The 16,279-nt window shown below is 41.6% G+C and overlaps 1 protein-coding gene across 10 annotated transcripts in view; it reads right to left on the bottom strand.

The window, feature by feature from the left end:
• Positions 1 to 12,264, bottom strand: part of ADD1 (adducin 1) — a 62,561-nt gene extending 50,297 nt beyond the window's left edge. For 9 of the 10 annotated variants that reach the window (XM_061993856.1, XM_061993853.1, XM_061993855.1 and 6 more), the window contains exon 1: positions 12,141 to 12,264. The gene's annotated coding sequence lies outside the window, so the exon portion shown is untranslated. Of the gene's footprint in view, positions 1 to 11,268; positions 11,442 to 12,140 lie in introns of all 10 variants that reach the window. The other variant, XM_061993851.1, reaches the window with a different exon arrangement.
• Between the last annotated feature and the right edge of the window lie 4,015 nt (positions 12,265 to 16,279).

Below are 16,279 nucleotides of genomic sequence, written 5' to 3' on the forward strand. Positions count from 1 at the left end.
TTAACAGCTTTTTAATGGTTTTAGAACAAAACTTGTGAATAAATCTGATTTAAGCACACACATAGGACTAGACACTGGTATGGCTATTATTTATACTTAAAATCAACAGGAAATTCAACTAACAGCTGAAGGGAAGTCAATAACACACATTACGCACAGTCAGGAAGGAACCTTTCAAACATCATTAAATTTCTATCCCATTCGAAGCAAACTACTTTCCATGCCTGAACTTCCTTCAAAAACTGAAGCTTTCTAGATGAACATTTAGAAATAATAAGGTGGAATTCGAGAATAGAAAAATATAAAGTAGATACTGTATTTCTGCTTCTGTTCATACAAAAACACATCCGGTAACATACTGATGGAGACAAGACAATTAAACCTCAGAAATGAGCATTTACAAGTTCCCTCCTGGGTCTGAAATACCTCAGCAGGAATTAAAGCATGATTTAACATGTCCTAACAATTGAATAAATCAGAAAAATATTGTAACCTCAGGCAACATTAATTCCTTAATTTGCCAGTTAGCATCTTTCTGTCAGGGAGAAGGCAGTAGAACCCTTTTCTTTGTCAAGTCTCCTTTAAAACCACCAATCTTCCATTATGCAGAGATAGGGGAGTCTCATTACTACAAGCACAATGCTTCCTCAAAAAATCACTTTCCAAGCTGCTTAGATGGCCAGAGTCTTTTGCACAACTGTTCCTGTATATTGCTCTAACATCGCAACACAGCATACAGCAGTTTCACCACATCAACCCTTTGGCTTGCACCATTCTTTTTTTAAAACAACTCAATGGAGAATTCTCACAGAAACATGAAGACGATGTAGCTGTGTACATGCTGTGGGCAGCTTCCTTCAATCACACAGAACAGCAGGAGAAGAAAACAATACAGGGCTCATGATTAAAATTGTTGAATTATTCTGTGTTGATTTGGAGGGGTTTTTTAATGTAAAATATTATATATATCCACTACATAAGATACTACGTAGCATAGTACACAAAAGAATATTTAAAGCACCCTACTTGTCTTAACATTTACCATCCTTTGCTATGATCATTTATATCTCAGAATGCAACTGGTCTGTTTGTCCAAGAAAGTCATCACTCACCTATGTACCTACTGGTCTCTGGATAGTATCTGGTCAAGTTACTGCATCACATTTGACTAAAAAGACAGGAATTATGGAAACAAACGGATGTTCTGGGTCAAGCAGTTCAAATCCTGTGGAAAACTCCATGCTATATCCCCTCCCCCACCCCCTTATATAAGCTAACCAGCTCCATCTTAAAGACAGTCTTATTCCAGTGCTCCTAAGGGAAGGCTGTTGCAAACTACTATGCCTTCGTTGCTTAGGAACCATCTTTTCTAATTTCCAGACTAGGTATATTCTTGGATAGTTTATACCCATTTGTTCTCATATCTCAAGCTTAAAAAGCTCTTTATACCCACCTGTGTTGTTTCACTCATTTTTATGAGGAACATCCCTTTCACACTTTGTTTTCTCAGATCAAACAAGACACTCTGAGTCTTATGGAGCAAATTCTCCATCCCCTGCATCATCCTAGGAATCAGTCCCTGTACCTTTTTCAGTACAAGTGTCCTTTTCACTTGATGACAGGTTACAGGAATAAGACGCAGCATTCCAGACAATCCTTCAGCAGTACCAGAAAGAGTCAATACTACTTTACTTCTTTAAAGCAAAATATTAGCTGGGTAACAACAGTATATCTGTTTTCCTAATACTTTTCACAGTTGCTAACATTGATAGGTTAGTCATCCTGAAGTGCTATAAGATCATCGTTACTGTTTTAATGCTATTAAATATGCCTCCTTTTTCTACTAGTCATGTTGTAAGGTCTCAGTTTTGTTGTATGCAAAACCTCCTTTCCTATTGATGATACTTAACATTATGAGAAAACACAAGATGAGCATAAGATATAAGAAGGCATCAATGTTTTTAATGAAAATATTAGATCTTGAAACTGACCCTTGACAAATTCCACCACTAGCATACTTCCAATACATCACCTTCCGGTCATTCAGTTCTACCGCTACCCACCACAGCCATTTAAAATCAGTTTTCACAGAAACATCACCATCATTTTTACATGAAATCTTATTACAGACAGATGACTCCTGAGTTAAAAGGGGTCAGCTCTAACCATGAATCCTCTGCAAGAAGTCAGCTATCTCCTAAGAGCAGTCCTTACAGTTTTCTAATAAAGTCTTGATCTGTTAAAGCTGTATCACTTCACACCTCATTTTCATCTTACTTCCATATAGAATAGCTTCTCTAAATTTAAACAAATCTCTGAATATTAAGGTCACACTAATGATGCAATAATTTTCCTGAACCATCTTCTCCACTAAACATAGCGACAACATTTGCTGCTCACTAGTCATCCAATACCCCTCTGCCTTGACATTTAGTAACAATTCTTGCAACTGAGCCTGTAATTACACAGACCACTTCAAAACTCCAGAGTAAATATTAGAGCCCCACTGATCTGCATCCTGCAAATTTTACTTCATCTTTATGGAAGTCATTTTTATAACCTCACTTCAGTTAAGACGTATTTGCCGTATGCATGTGTTAAAAATTGTCCCCTGAGAATTAAAGCAAACTTTTCACACAGTCCTTTCACCTGTATCTAAGTTATTTTTAGTCTTATTTTACCATCCACATGATTCTTGGTAAGACAGATGATAAGCCTTTTCAGGTTTTCTGCTTACTCCTGGTGCTCCTCTTCAATTTGCTATTAAGCTTGCTAGATCTTGTATCAACACATTTTGAGCATGAAAAAATAAATTTAAAAAAATGAAGGTTTGGTAAGAGCACCAATATTTTATACAGTTGCCAGAATTATCTGCAGTTATTCCTGTATCAGCAGTTCAGCCATGCCAGAAGTAGCTAAAAGCACCTCATCAACTTAACCTTAAACTTTGCTGTAAAACTGGGATTGCAAGAACATTTGGATGCTAAACTAAATTAAGGTTTTTGCAATTTGAATAGTCCCTTCTATAAGTACAGTTTTCAACAGCCTTTCACTACACTCAGAGAGAGGTTTGGGTCTTTTTTTTGCTTTAGTTGGGCCTTTGTTTGCTTGGTTTTGCCCCTAAGTGATGCATGCCTAAAAAATGTTAATGCCACAAAGTCTCCCCAGATCTAGAAAAAGAAAAGGCAAGTTAAGGCTGCTTAATTTCAGCTTTATCTCAGATGCTACATCAAAATGAAAACAAATTAAAAAACCCTAAACAAAATCTGTACTACAGTATTTTAGTTTAAGAACAGACTGCAAAGCTATCACAAAACTTACTTCAAGGGGAAAAAAAAGTCTGCAGAAACAAGGTTCAAATTTAGGATTACTATAGCAACAGAGAGGAGGGAGGGTGAAATTACTAGACTACTCTCTCAAATCACCAAATGTTTGGAGGGACAAATTTAGATTTGTGATTCAGTCAAGTGAACTGAATTTATCCTATTAATTAATGAATAACAAAAATTAAGGATTAAATTAAACAAAAAATGGTAGTACAATAAGTAGCAAATACAAGATCTCTGGCTGATCTTTCTATACTGACATTAAATATTTGGTATCATAACAGGTCTTCAAACCAGTAATTGATAACAATGGATATTATTTAGCTAAATATCTAGTCCTGATTAAAGGTCTGCTAGGAAAAAGAGGCATTCAAAATCTGTCTCAATCTTAATTAAGTAACTCCAGTAACCACATCACTGAAAATGTGCAATAATGTGCCCCTATTTGACTTGAAAATGTAACAAATTTCTGAAAATATAGTTCAGTTACTATAGAACTAACATATTTCAGTAACATATGTGAAGATAGAGATGACTTAATGCTCTGAAACCCAGTGAATGCAGAAATAAGCTTAAGATTTTTAAAAAGGTGACACTGTGAAAAATAAACCCAGGGTATCTTAACTAATTATTCAAATCTCCCTTCACTATGCATTCTTTCATATTCTTTGTATTTTGGTGTTGTTCTAATCAATTCTTCAAAATTGTAAGCATAATGGACACTATTCCAGTATCAAAAAATACTATACTTATGTTAATGACTGAAAAGAGAGCAAGAAAAACAGTAATCTCAGTCTTTTGAGGAGACCGGCTATTTCAATACTTTAGCCTACTCACAATGAAACCCAACCCATTAAACATGCAGCTGAACTGGCAAATGCAGCTACAAATGTTTAGTTTTGACATTGTGAGCTTTGCTTGAGGCATAGAGGGGTGTCTCTCCATGCTAGTGTTAAGTAGTGACCATAAAGACTCTAAGCCTCAGGCAACTTTTCCATGAGCCAGAACATTCAATTAATAAGGCTGCCCTCATAATTTGCAAGACTGCCTAAGTCCAGCTTTTCTGGCTGACATTCAGATTTTAGCCATGCTTCCCAGCCTTCTGTTCACCACTTCTGGCTTCCACTGAGCAACTGCCAAAATGTTCTTTATTTTCTGGTGGCTGAGCAGGCCAGAGACAGTTTGAGAGACTACCTTCTTCCAATTTGTGCTGCAAACTGTTTACTGTGTTCTCTGCTCTTGGCTCCTCCCCAAGCTGCTGCAGTGAAGGAAAACTGGAGGATACTGGAAGGACTATCATTCCACAACCGTGAAGCAAGGGTATGGCCATCTTGACTAGGGTTTGCTTGTCCTTAAACCAACATCTCCATTAACAGCCTGGAATTTAGTCAAAACAACTCAAAAATAAAGACTACAGCAAATGCAAGGATGTTCCACCTGTCAAAATCCTTACCCTGCACTGCAATCACAAACACCCTCTCCTTTCAGGAGAGAGCCAAGAAGCTTAGTCTAAGATGATCCATGTAACTCACCAGCATCAAGACTAGCATGGGTCCTATGGCAGGTTGAAACTAAAGTGATAAAAACACAAATGCAGACATGCAGTTGCAAGTAGTAGTCATCAAAGAACACCAGGATGGCTCTCTCCGAGTCCAAGGCACAGAAATTCACTACGTTTTTTTGGCATGTAGAAGACACAATAGCTGTCCCTTAGATTAAGCATATACATTTTACTTCCCTCTCCATCCAAACCACATACGATCTGCTTGCTTTGGCAACATTCTCTTTTTTTACTTAAATTCTTATCTATACAAACAGAATAAAAAGATCCATTTCATGCATGCAGTTCAGATCTAAGCAAACATCTAAGATCTTTACTAATTTATTTCTCCCACCCACTAATAGACTCCAAAATCATTATACTATACATTACTATACTGCAAATGTTCTACATAACCAAGTAAGTTTTTACTGTTTAATGACCACACTTCATGAAAAATAATTCACAAAAAGGAATACCACTTCCCTGACACCTTCCATCCTTAGTTCACTCATAAAACATACACAATTTTCCTGAAATGCTTCAACAAAATCACCAAAATATCTTTGAAAACTCACCATCTAAAAAAAATTACTTTAAATCTGAGAGGGAAGGAAAAAAAATAACCACCTCATATATTGCTATATATACCAGTAGGTTTAAAAGTTATATCCACAGTAAGAAAAATTACATTGAAATCAAAACAGAAGCTTGTGCTTTACACATATATGTGTATTTTCATATGGAAACTTGAAGTGACATTTAAAAATAAAGCAATACTTAAGTTTTGGGGAATGTTACCTGAAGACCGTGAACAACTCAAAGAACACAGAGAAAGATGACAGAAGCAACAAAATACCAATTTCCTTTCAACTGAAGTCTCCTATGCTTCTCTGCTTATCTTTTTTTCTCTCAAGTCCTTGTGTTCTCCCTCACATCCTGCATGAGTCCATCCTGATCCTGCCTGTCACATGAGCATTGATCCACCGAGGCTGGCCATCCAAGTGGGAAAACATACTGCACCTGGTTCAGAGCTACACAATCACTGGCCAGGCAGTATATGCATAACTGCTACAGAGCCACATGGTCCTGCTGCTCAGAACGAACCAGAAACCATGCCCATTTCTTAGCATGGGGGCACAAGTGTGGCCATCAGACTCACAGAATGATACAACGGTAGGAGCTGGAAGGGACCTTTAGCGATCACCTAGTCCCAATCCTCTAAGAATCCACCTAGAAGGTCCACCTAGATCAGGTCACATAAGAATGCGTCCAGGTGGGTCTTGAAGGCCTCCAGAGAAGGAGACTTCACACCCTCCCCGGGCAGACTGTGCCAGGGCTCCCTCACCCTCAAAGTAAAACAGATTTTCCTTATGTTTAAATGGAACTTTTTGTGTTCCAGCTTCATCCCATTATCCCTTGTCCTGTTACTAGATACAATAGAAAAAAGGGATGTCCCAACCTCCTGACATCCACCATTTATATATCTGTAAATATTAACAAGATCCTCCCATCAGTCTCCTCCAGACTAAACAGTCCCAGTTCCCACAGCCTTTCCTCATAAGGAAGATGCTCCAGCCCCCTGATCATCTTGGTGGCCCTGCACTGGACTCTCTCCAGAAGTTCTCTATCCCTCTTGAGCTGGGGAGCCCAGAACTGGACACAGGGCTCCAGATGAGGCCTCACCAGGGCAGAGTAGAGGGGGAGAAGAACCTCCCTTGACCTGCTAGCCACACTATTCTTGATGCATCCCAGTATGCCATTGGCCTTCTTGGCCACAAGAGCACATTGCTGGCTCATGTTCAGTTTATTGTCAACCAGGTCTGTCTCTGCAGAGCTGCTCTCCAGCAGTTCAACCCCCAGTCTGTACTGGTGCATGGGGTTGCTCCTCCTCAGGTGCAGGACTCTGCACTTGTCCTTGTTGAACCTCATGAGGAAAACTCTTTATGCTTTAAGTCACCATTTTCCTTTTATTCCATTTCAATTTAGCTGACAGTAGGTAATGGGTTCAGAAGTTTAAGAAAGAAATAAAATAAGTCCCTTTAACTTTGGAATACTTTAAGCTATGCTGATTCACGGTTACTGTGCAAGGTTTTGTTAGAGAAGACTTTTTTGAGAACAAAAATAAGTATAGTGCATCTCAGTTGAACGGTAGATGTTTCACATGCATACATACTTTATAGGTTTTCAGCAATATTTTGTAGTGACAATACTTGCAAAAATTGTTTCATCTGTTAAAAGAAGACTAAACCCAAAGAACACCTTATCCTTCACGTCCACAGTCACAATCCAGGAAGAGTAACTTCATGCTCAGTGGTATGTAATAAAAAAAAATCCAAACAAACAATTCAAAACACCAAAAACAACCAACCAACAACTACAAAACCCCAAACAACACAAAAAAACCACAGAAGACAGTCTTGACAGGTCAAGGTCTTCCCAGATACTTGCTGGTTTAATCCAGTATGAGCTATAATAAAGCTGAAATAGTGTACCAATCTTCTCAAAGTTCAACACAGACATTCTAACACAACACAGACATTAAAAGCAGGACAAGAAGAACTTGCAATGTGTACAAAACAAAAATAAATCCTAAATAAACTAAGTTAAGCTTCTATGGCTCCAAGTGGAATTACAGTTTTTAGCCCAAAGTTGCTTTAATATGTTTACTGACTCCAATAAAAAACCTACAAGATCTTAGGTACAGTAATTTCATTTCCCCCTAATCTCCAGTGCATAAGTGAACCACAACATTTATCTGATACTTTCACATCAAATGAGTAAAGATACCATAAAGTGTTACTAATTAACTGCATTTACTGAGTACTGTTTCCATGACTCCTTTTCAGCAATTCAATTAAGTATATAGAAGAAGAAAATCTCAGAAATCTGACACATCTTACTCCTATCTTTTCAAATTTCATAAGTTAACATCTGAAAACTATACATATGATGTAAAAATCATGAAGTTTCAAGGACAAAATCTAATACATTGGTCAATTAAAAATGAAAAGGGATATTTGATTAAAGTGCACAAAAACTCCACATCTCAGTTTTAAAGATTAGCTCTTCGTACCTCAGTTTTAAAGTTGAATTGCAATGCACTTTCACATAAATTTGATTTCTAATTAACATGCAGGCAAGACCATCCAAATAGGTGTTAGTGAAACCTCTTTTGCTGTCCTGCTTGCTAATACAACTGTTGATCTGTTGATCAACAAATAACAACTGCATCCAAGAGAACAAGCAGAGATCATGTCTCAAAATGTAATCTAATAAGCAAGGTCAAAAGGAGGAAGTTCAGAAGGTGCTGAATAAGTTGTTCCTCCTGTTTGGCTGTGCCATCAAGGACATTTTCAGTTTCTCCTTAACAATTGGGTCCTTAACAAGACTCAATCCGGCAAAGGCAGCAAGTGTATATGCCAACCTGACTACCCATGGCTTTTCAAATCCATCTCTGGACTGAAATTTCATTTGCCCTGAAATGAAGAACAGCTGGTCCTTAAAATTCCCCAAAGTAGCTACAATACTTAAACTTTTTTCAAGGCCAGGACTATTGGTTAGAATGTTAAAACTGAGCCGTCATGACAAGTGAGGTCATCTCAACTTATACCCAACTTGAAAAATAGTACTTCTAAAAAGGCCACAGTAAACAACATCCTCTGATTGGTGAGAAAGAAACCAATTATTTGCTTCAATTTGACTAAAGATTATCAAGCTTATTCTCAATAAACAATGGATATTTACTGGGATGTCATCATAAAGTTATGTAGCACATTCCATTAAATTACTAGGGAGCCCTGTTACTGTACAGGCAACACTTTAAAGTGATAAAAAAAGTAAGCATAGAAAGAGTAATTTTAAGGTAAAAATTGACATAGATCAAATTATCTGTATAACCAATATCTTTTAAGCATTAATATTTCTAATGAAAAGCAGATTTCCTCAGGAAATACACTGCTTTAAAAAAGTCACACTTTCCATCTTTCATTAGAGAGAGGTTTGTACAGCTACTGTTCTCAGTCCTACACCAAAAACTACTTTTGAAGATAAATGCTGAGGAAGTGGCAAGACTAGTTAACGTTTCCTGTTCCCCCAAGAAGGCTGATTAAATTATATGAATGAAAACTGCAAACCTCTGGTAATCTAGGAACATCTACTTTGAAAAGAATACTTGCTTTTAAATGCATTAACACAGAATATGTATAATTTAACCTAAGAGGTTTAGACAGGTTACACAGCAGATGCCAAATGACTTGTGCAACAGACTCGCAGTTTAAATTTTCATTCCTGTCTGCTCACAATCATTTTTGTAAATATAAAGCATCTATCACTCTACTAGTGTCCATGTTCTTGTTACGGCACGAGTTATTAACAGAGTGCTATTTCAGAGATTCCTTTCTGCTATGCAGCATCAGTCCAAGAGTAAATTCTAATTTAAAAACCATAAAAATTAAAAATTTAGTGTTATTTCTTACTTCACCTTCTCAGGCTTCAGCTATCCTCACTACACAACAGAAGTGACAGTTCTCTGATATGCTCTCCTTCATAAAAGCAGCAGGCAAGTTTTGTTACTCGAATTTCTCCCTTGAAGCAGGACTGGCTCATTTGCATAGCAACAGTTTGGGATTTACAAATTACTCACCATTCACCACTGCTACAGTTCCTAAACAATTAGGAAAACTATTTCTACAACTCTGAAGAGCAGTGGGCACAAGATTTCCTGTCTAGTCTCCTCAGAGTTAGAAAGCACTTATCAAGTAGAAGTTGTAGGCTTACTACAAATCAACATGGCAAACAGCCATGTCCTAGTCTGAAACATCCAGTTGTAATATGCTAAGCTATTTATTAACAACACTGTCGACTTCAAAAATCAGCTCTTTACTCCTATAGCAAGTCAGGAAATGTGGGTGAGGAGATTTGTTAAAAGTGCTTTGTGCTTGGAAGAAGCCATTCAAAAGCTGGGACTTGGATGGGGGGAAGTAGATTTATCCTTATTCCTGTGAAAGTCTCTCAATGCTCAAATGGGTTTAGTCACATCATCTCATCAAGTGATCCAACTCCATACGTGCAAAATAACATTAAATGTCACTGCTGAATCTCAAAGAGAAGAGTTGAGGCATGTTATGTTGGAGATATGTAAAAAGAAGTGTCACAGAAAAAAAACTGATTCAATAAACGAGCCTCTTCACTCTACAGCATTAGAGAGTCATACTCTAATGAACTTGCTGGCACAACATGCCAGAAAAATTGATCATTTCAGATGAAACCCAAATGTTCAAGTGCCTCACACCATTTTACAATAGTCAGATAGAAAAAAAGAGAAAGAATTCAGGCAACACAACAGTTTTCAGCTAAAAAGTATGACTCCCAGCGTGGAACCTCACTTACAAAACACAACTCCAGTAAAACTACAACATACCAATGCATGCAGACATAGTAATACATTTCTTATCTTGTTACAGTGAAGATATAAAAACCTGCAAATGTCTGTCTCTCGAAACTAAGGAAAACACTAAATTTAAGTTCTGTAATTGAAGCATATTACATAGAACATTATGTTCCCTTAAGACTATTTTTACATGATCACATCAAGTCTGCTTACTGGATATAAAAAAATACCAAAGCCACCTGCTCTAGAAGCCCAGTCCATAGATACATTTTTTTCTCACTTATTATACAATAGCTCTAAAAAGAATATTTCTTTATTGAGGAACAGAATCATTATATCAATCAATAAAGAAAAGTGGAAGCCTGTTTTAGAAATGGTTTCCATTTCTTCATTTTTAAAATAAATGCTTTTGATCTATTAAAAAATAACAACTTTGCAGCAGTTAAGAACTGACAAGTATTGTGTTAGCACATTCAGTCACTTTACAAGAATCCAGAGCTGTAAATAGCCTGTGTACACAAAGATACTTGTAGCTTTTGGCAAAATATACAGAAATTATCTAGCAGTAGTTGAAGTTTGAGAATTCCTAAGCCAAAGGTAGACATGTTTCATAAAGGTCCATATAAAGATATAAGTCATCATAAAATAGTTGCTGTAGATCACAACATCATATACCGACAGAATACTTTTGATATATGCTGTTTTGATCTACAGCAACTTTCCAAAAGGCAAAGAATAAAACAAAACCAGAAGTGAGCTTACAGCTTTGAGCTACAGTAGTATCTCATGAAACATTTAAACCTAGTGTTATTCCTAGCCCAAATCTCAGCACAGCCATGGACACTTTTCCAGCTTGACTGGATTTACCCCCTCCCTAATTTCTAGTTTTAACTAGCACCCACATAGATTAAGAATCAGCCTTAAAAGCAGCATAGACGCTGTGCAGTATTTCTGTGCAGAATGATGTTTTGTATCAAGAGTAGACACTGGAAATGCTAAAACATAGGTACCCGTTCCAGCAGAGGAGACAAAATAACTGCCCGTCCGCTGCTGGTACCTCGCCAATCAATAACACCGCACAAACGCATCACATCTCCTTCATTCCTACGCCCTCTGCGGACGACTATTTGGATACTCTAATGCCCGCATTTCGCCAAGCAGAATCAGCAGGTCACCTCGCAGTCTACAAGAGACAGAAGAAAGGGCAGGTGAAGCAGCTGAAGGGCGGTGGGCGGAAGACCCAGACGACGCATCGCTTGGGTGCAATGGGGTTTTAAACGCTGAGCGGCCGCTTCCTGTGGCGGCAACAGCAGCATCCCAACCTCGCTGACGACGGCGGGTAGAGGACGGGCCTCAGAGAAACCTGTCCCTCCAACCCCGAACTACCCCATCCCAACCAGCAGCTGCAGACAACCTCATTTTCCTCCCCATCACCCCAGAGACCAGGAAACCCTTCTTCCCCACCCCAGCCTCTCACCGCAGGCACCCCGCGAGCAGTGGGCAGCTGTTTTTCCACACGCACACACCCCCCACGCACACACCCGCCCGCTACTTGTTTTCAAGGCAGAGACAACAACAACCCCCCTCTCCTCATCTCCTCTCCCCTTCCCTTCCCACCCTGCTGTCCCGGGCTAAACAAGCTCGTTCCAGCGTCTGCGCCCCAGCCTCGCCTCGCCACTCCTGCCCTCCCCGCAGCGTCTGCACCCCTCCGCAGCGCCCGCCTCCCCCGCCAGCGTCTGCGCCCCCGCCGCCGCCCCCCCGCGTCGATGGCCGTTAACGGCTGCGCCCCTCAGGCGCGCGCGTCCCCCGCATTCCTCTGGTGGCCTCCCGGACCGTTACCGGCGGCGACGCCTCCCGCTCCCGCCGCCCCCGCAGTGCTCACCCGAGGACAGAAGAGAAAAGGCGTCAGAAGGGAGCGGGAAAGAGGGAGCTGCTGCAGCCGCTCGTTGTGCCGAGGCTGTGGCCACCGCCGCTGGCCCCAGCTCCGCTCCGCCCCCCGCCGCGCCGCTCCCTCCTCCCCCGCAGCCACCGAGCGGCCTCAGCCCCCCGCCTGACAGGGTGCGGCTTCTCCAGGCCGCAGGCCAATAACGGCGCCGCCCATTGGAGAGCACACACTCAGCCACTAAGCGGCTCTCCTATTGGTAGGAGAAGGTGGGCGGGAAGCGTGTGAGGGGGCCGGCGGGTAACACTGTGGGCGGCTGCGGGAGAGGGTTCCTTCAGCCGGGGTTAGGCTTCAGGGGCTGAGAGGGGTGCTGGGTGATTCCCCAACGGCTGGGCAGAGGCCGGGAGGAGCCCTCCGACACAGGGAAGGCATTTCTTGTGGACCTGGATCCCTCCGGAGAGAAGCAGGGTGTCATGTGGGGAGCTTATCTTACAGCAGGCCGAGAGATAGGGACAGGAATCGAGTAATTGCCAAGGAAGCGTTGCGATAAAAGGTTCTTTAGTAAGCAACGCTGGCGAGATCTGATCGCTGAAAGCTCAAAGTAAGTGGAGGTCGATCCAAAAGTGTAGATACACGGCAAGAGTAGTCAAGCTTGAACTGCGTTAGTGAGAGTTAAAGACATCTGTCAGACTTGAAGGTCTTTAAAAATATCCTCCGGATGTTAAATTCCAGTCTAATGAGAAGGTGTGTACTTTGTTCAGGAAGTATGCAGGTATAGCTTGTATACAGGAGGCCTGATTAGATCTGTATCAATCATCCCTTTAGACCGAAATCTTTTTAAGAACTGTATGGCTAGTATACCCCACAGTTTGTCAGTCACTGCAAATAAAGCACCAACTGCAAAGTTTAACTTGTTCTGTTAGCTGTATTTATGTTCTTAACATTTTTACTATCGTTCTATATCATTTTAAGACTGTAGCTTTACATTTCTTTTGGAAACTGTTGTATAGAATGGTGTCTGCCTCAGGTCAAATGAAGAGTTGGTCTGGTAGCACACTTTCAGAAACATTAAACCGCTCTGTTATTTGTATACCTCCCCAAGTTACCCGTATGATCAGGAGTAGACGCCTAGCAGAACTTGATGGGTGTCTTCAGGAGGCAAACATCTGTCCCTTGGAATATAGGAGGAATCTAACCTGCTCTAACCACCACCACCAAGGAAACACTGCACTTAGCTAGTTCACACTTTGTGGCAATATTAGTTTGTTCACTGTTCAGAATGGGAAAACACGCCATAGAGAGATCTTTAAGCTTAAATGTGAATTCAGCCACCAAAAATGGCACTTTAGTTGTCAAGTGGTGATAGAGAATGGTTACGACCCATCTGATAAGAAGAACATGGCTAGACATAGATCTGTCTAATAAAAAGCATCCCACACATGTTAGTGTAATTACTTTTGGTAATTGTTATTAGCATTTTAAGTCTGAACTTTTTTTTTGTAAGAACTATTTATGGAAGCCTGAAACATTAAGGCACTTGACCTGTCTAATACTGAACCCTTTTAAATCCAGTGCTGTGTTTACATGTGAGTCAGTAGACTGTTGTCCTGGCTGAAAAGCAGCTCAAGGAGAGTTGCAAGTGTGCTGCATTTGCAGGGCCCAGGCTCCTGTCTCATGTGCTGTCTAACCCTTGGTGTGTAGATGATTATGTCAAAACTCTCCCTCACCCTGGCACCTCATGTGACCTCCTTTTGTGGCATGGCAGCCACAACAAGGGGTACGCTGTGAACCACACTGTGTTTTTCAGCCTGCAGTATTTGATTCCTGCAACATCTGTGCCTTGCTGGTGAGAGGCTTGTGAAAGTGACCAACACAAGGCTGTTGCCGGTTGGTTTACACTTGCCACGTGCACATCTGCCTGTGTCCTCATTGATTGGCAGTTCAGTCACAAAAATTGAGCCTCACCACTGCTGCATGTCTTGCTGATTCACCCCTGCTAACTGCAACCTGCTTCCTGCTCACATTCCCTAAACAAGTGTTGCAAAGGCATGCACAGAGAACTGGATAAAACAATCTCATTTATTGTCACATTGCAGTGTACAATGGAGTGTGATACCCAGTGTTTTATCAGGTGATGTGGGGTGGCAGAAAGGACATGGTCTCCAAAAAAAAGATTAATCTCACTTTATTGACTACTTAAAAAATATTGCACAAAATAAGATAAAACATTCAGTTACATAACAAACTTATAAACACCTAACCTTAGGCAGCAAAAAGCATCAGCGAGTTAATGTATCTCATCATTACTACAGGAGAATAGTGACAGAAATGAAGACACATGCCCAACTACCCTAATACTATCCCATCCCCTAGACCCGCGTCCGCTGGGGAGCCGCTGTTGCAGCGAGGATTTGGAGAACCTGTCCCGGCAACTGGGACGTCCTACGCAGTGCGTCCACTCGTAGGTGAGGTCTCCAAAGTCGCTGCAAGAGGGCCCAGCTTGATCTGTCATTGAATAAACAACTTCAAATGCGGGAATAGCTGGTTTCACACTCCGTTGACATACCACCCGGAGCCTGGCCAGGGCTCAGGGCGGAACCAAGGGAGTTTGGTATCTCTTTGGCTTTGCTCACCTATTTTCACAGCAGGCCAGGCAGCTGGTTTCACAGCCTGCCTCTGAACAAGCAGAAGAATACGTTCTTACAGCATCTGTCTTCACTAATAACGATACGCTGACTAAACTACATCTTTCACTAATATTCACACCTATTTCCCTAAGAATCAGACACGGCGACCGCAGCAGTTGGAAGCGCCCACGGCTCCAAGCCAGAAAGGAGCCTGGCTCCTGCCGTCTTGCTGCTCTCTTCAACATCCTGCAGCAGCCAACTCATCTGGTGACCCAGGTACACCTCACGCTGCACCATCTTCTCAGCTGTGGCCGCGTCTGTCAGGGTATCAGTCTCTGTGCCTAGCTGGCCGAACAGCGCAGCCAGGATGAGGGCAGTTGCCAAAGCCATGGTGTGCTGCGCTCAGCAATCACCCAGCTGGGCAAAGACCATCGCATTGAGTTTGAATAAAGCCAAGTGCTGGGTCCTGCCCTTGGGCCACAACAAGTCTCAGCGGCGCTACAGGTGTGAGGAGGAGAGGCTGGAAAGCTGCCAGGCAGAGAGGGGTCTGGTTTAGGCTGCACCTGAATCCCTGTGTCCACTTTTGGGCCCCTCTGTAGAAGAAGGACAATGAGGTATTGGAGAGGATCCAGAGGTGATCTGCCAAGCTAGGAAAGGATTTGGAACACGACTCGTATGAGGAAGGGCTGAGAAGTCTGGGGTTGGTCTGCCTGGAGAAAAGAAGGCTTAGGGGAGACCTTATCACACTCTACAACTAGCTGAAGGGAAGTTGTAGCGAGGTGGAGGTCTGTCCTCCCTAGGAACCAGTAATAGAATGAGAGGAAAGGGCCTCAAGTTGCACCAAGGGAGATTCAGGCTGGATATGAGGAGGAATTTCTTTCCTGCAAGGGCTGTCAGGCATTGGAAGGGGCTGCCCGGGGAGGTGGTGGAGTCACTGTCTCTGGAGGTGTTTAAGAGACGGGTGGATGTTGCACTTAGGGAAACGGTCTAGTGGGTGATAGGGCTGGGACAAAGGCTGGACTCAAGGATCTTAAAGATCTCTTGTGGGTGATAGGGCTGGGAGAAAGGCTGGACTCAAGGATCTTAAAGAACTCTTCCAGCTGGAAGGATTCTATGAAATGAAAACAGGGAGGGTAGGTGAATGTTCCTGAATTACAGAGAGGTGCAAATTTTTCTGGGCCTACGTGGTATGACATATGTACTGGTTATTGGCCCTTCAGAAAACAGACTACTACTGTGTGTTCACAGTCAGTGACATTCCTGGCAGAGCTGTTGGAACATGGCACTCTGAGGGCACTATAGGTGTCCCGCTTGCCAACACACCCATAGTAAGTCATTTTCCTTTAGAGACCAGCAGCCCTGGACGCTGCTGACATCACACTGGATCAAATAGAAGAGGCAATGTGAATGTATTCATTTGCAAATTATTATATTTTGGCTTTACTAGGTATCAGTAAAATCCCTCTGTACAATCATTTTCCTGCACCTGACCTCTTTGCCTGGCATCAGCAC

This window comes from Colius striatus, chromosome 3, assembly GCF_028858725.1.
Source record: "Colius striatus isolate bColStr4 chromosome 3, bColStr4.1.hap1, whole genome shotgun sequence".
In the NCBI taxonomy this organism is placed as follows: domain Eukaryota; kingdom Metazoa; phylum Chordata; class Aves; order Coliiformes; family Coliidae; genus Colius; species Colius striatus.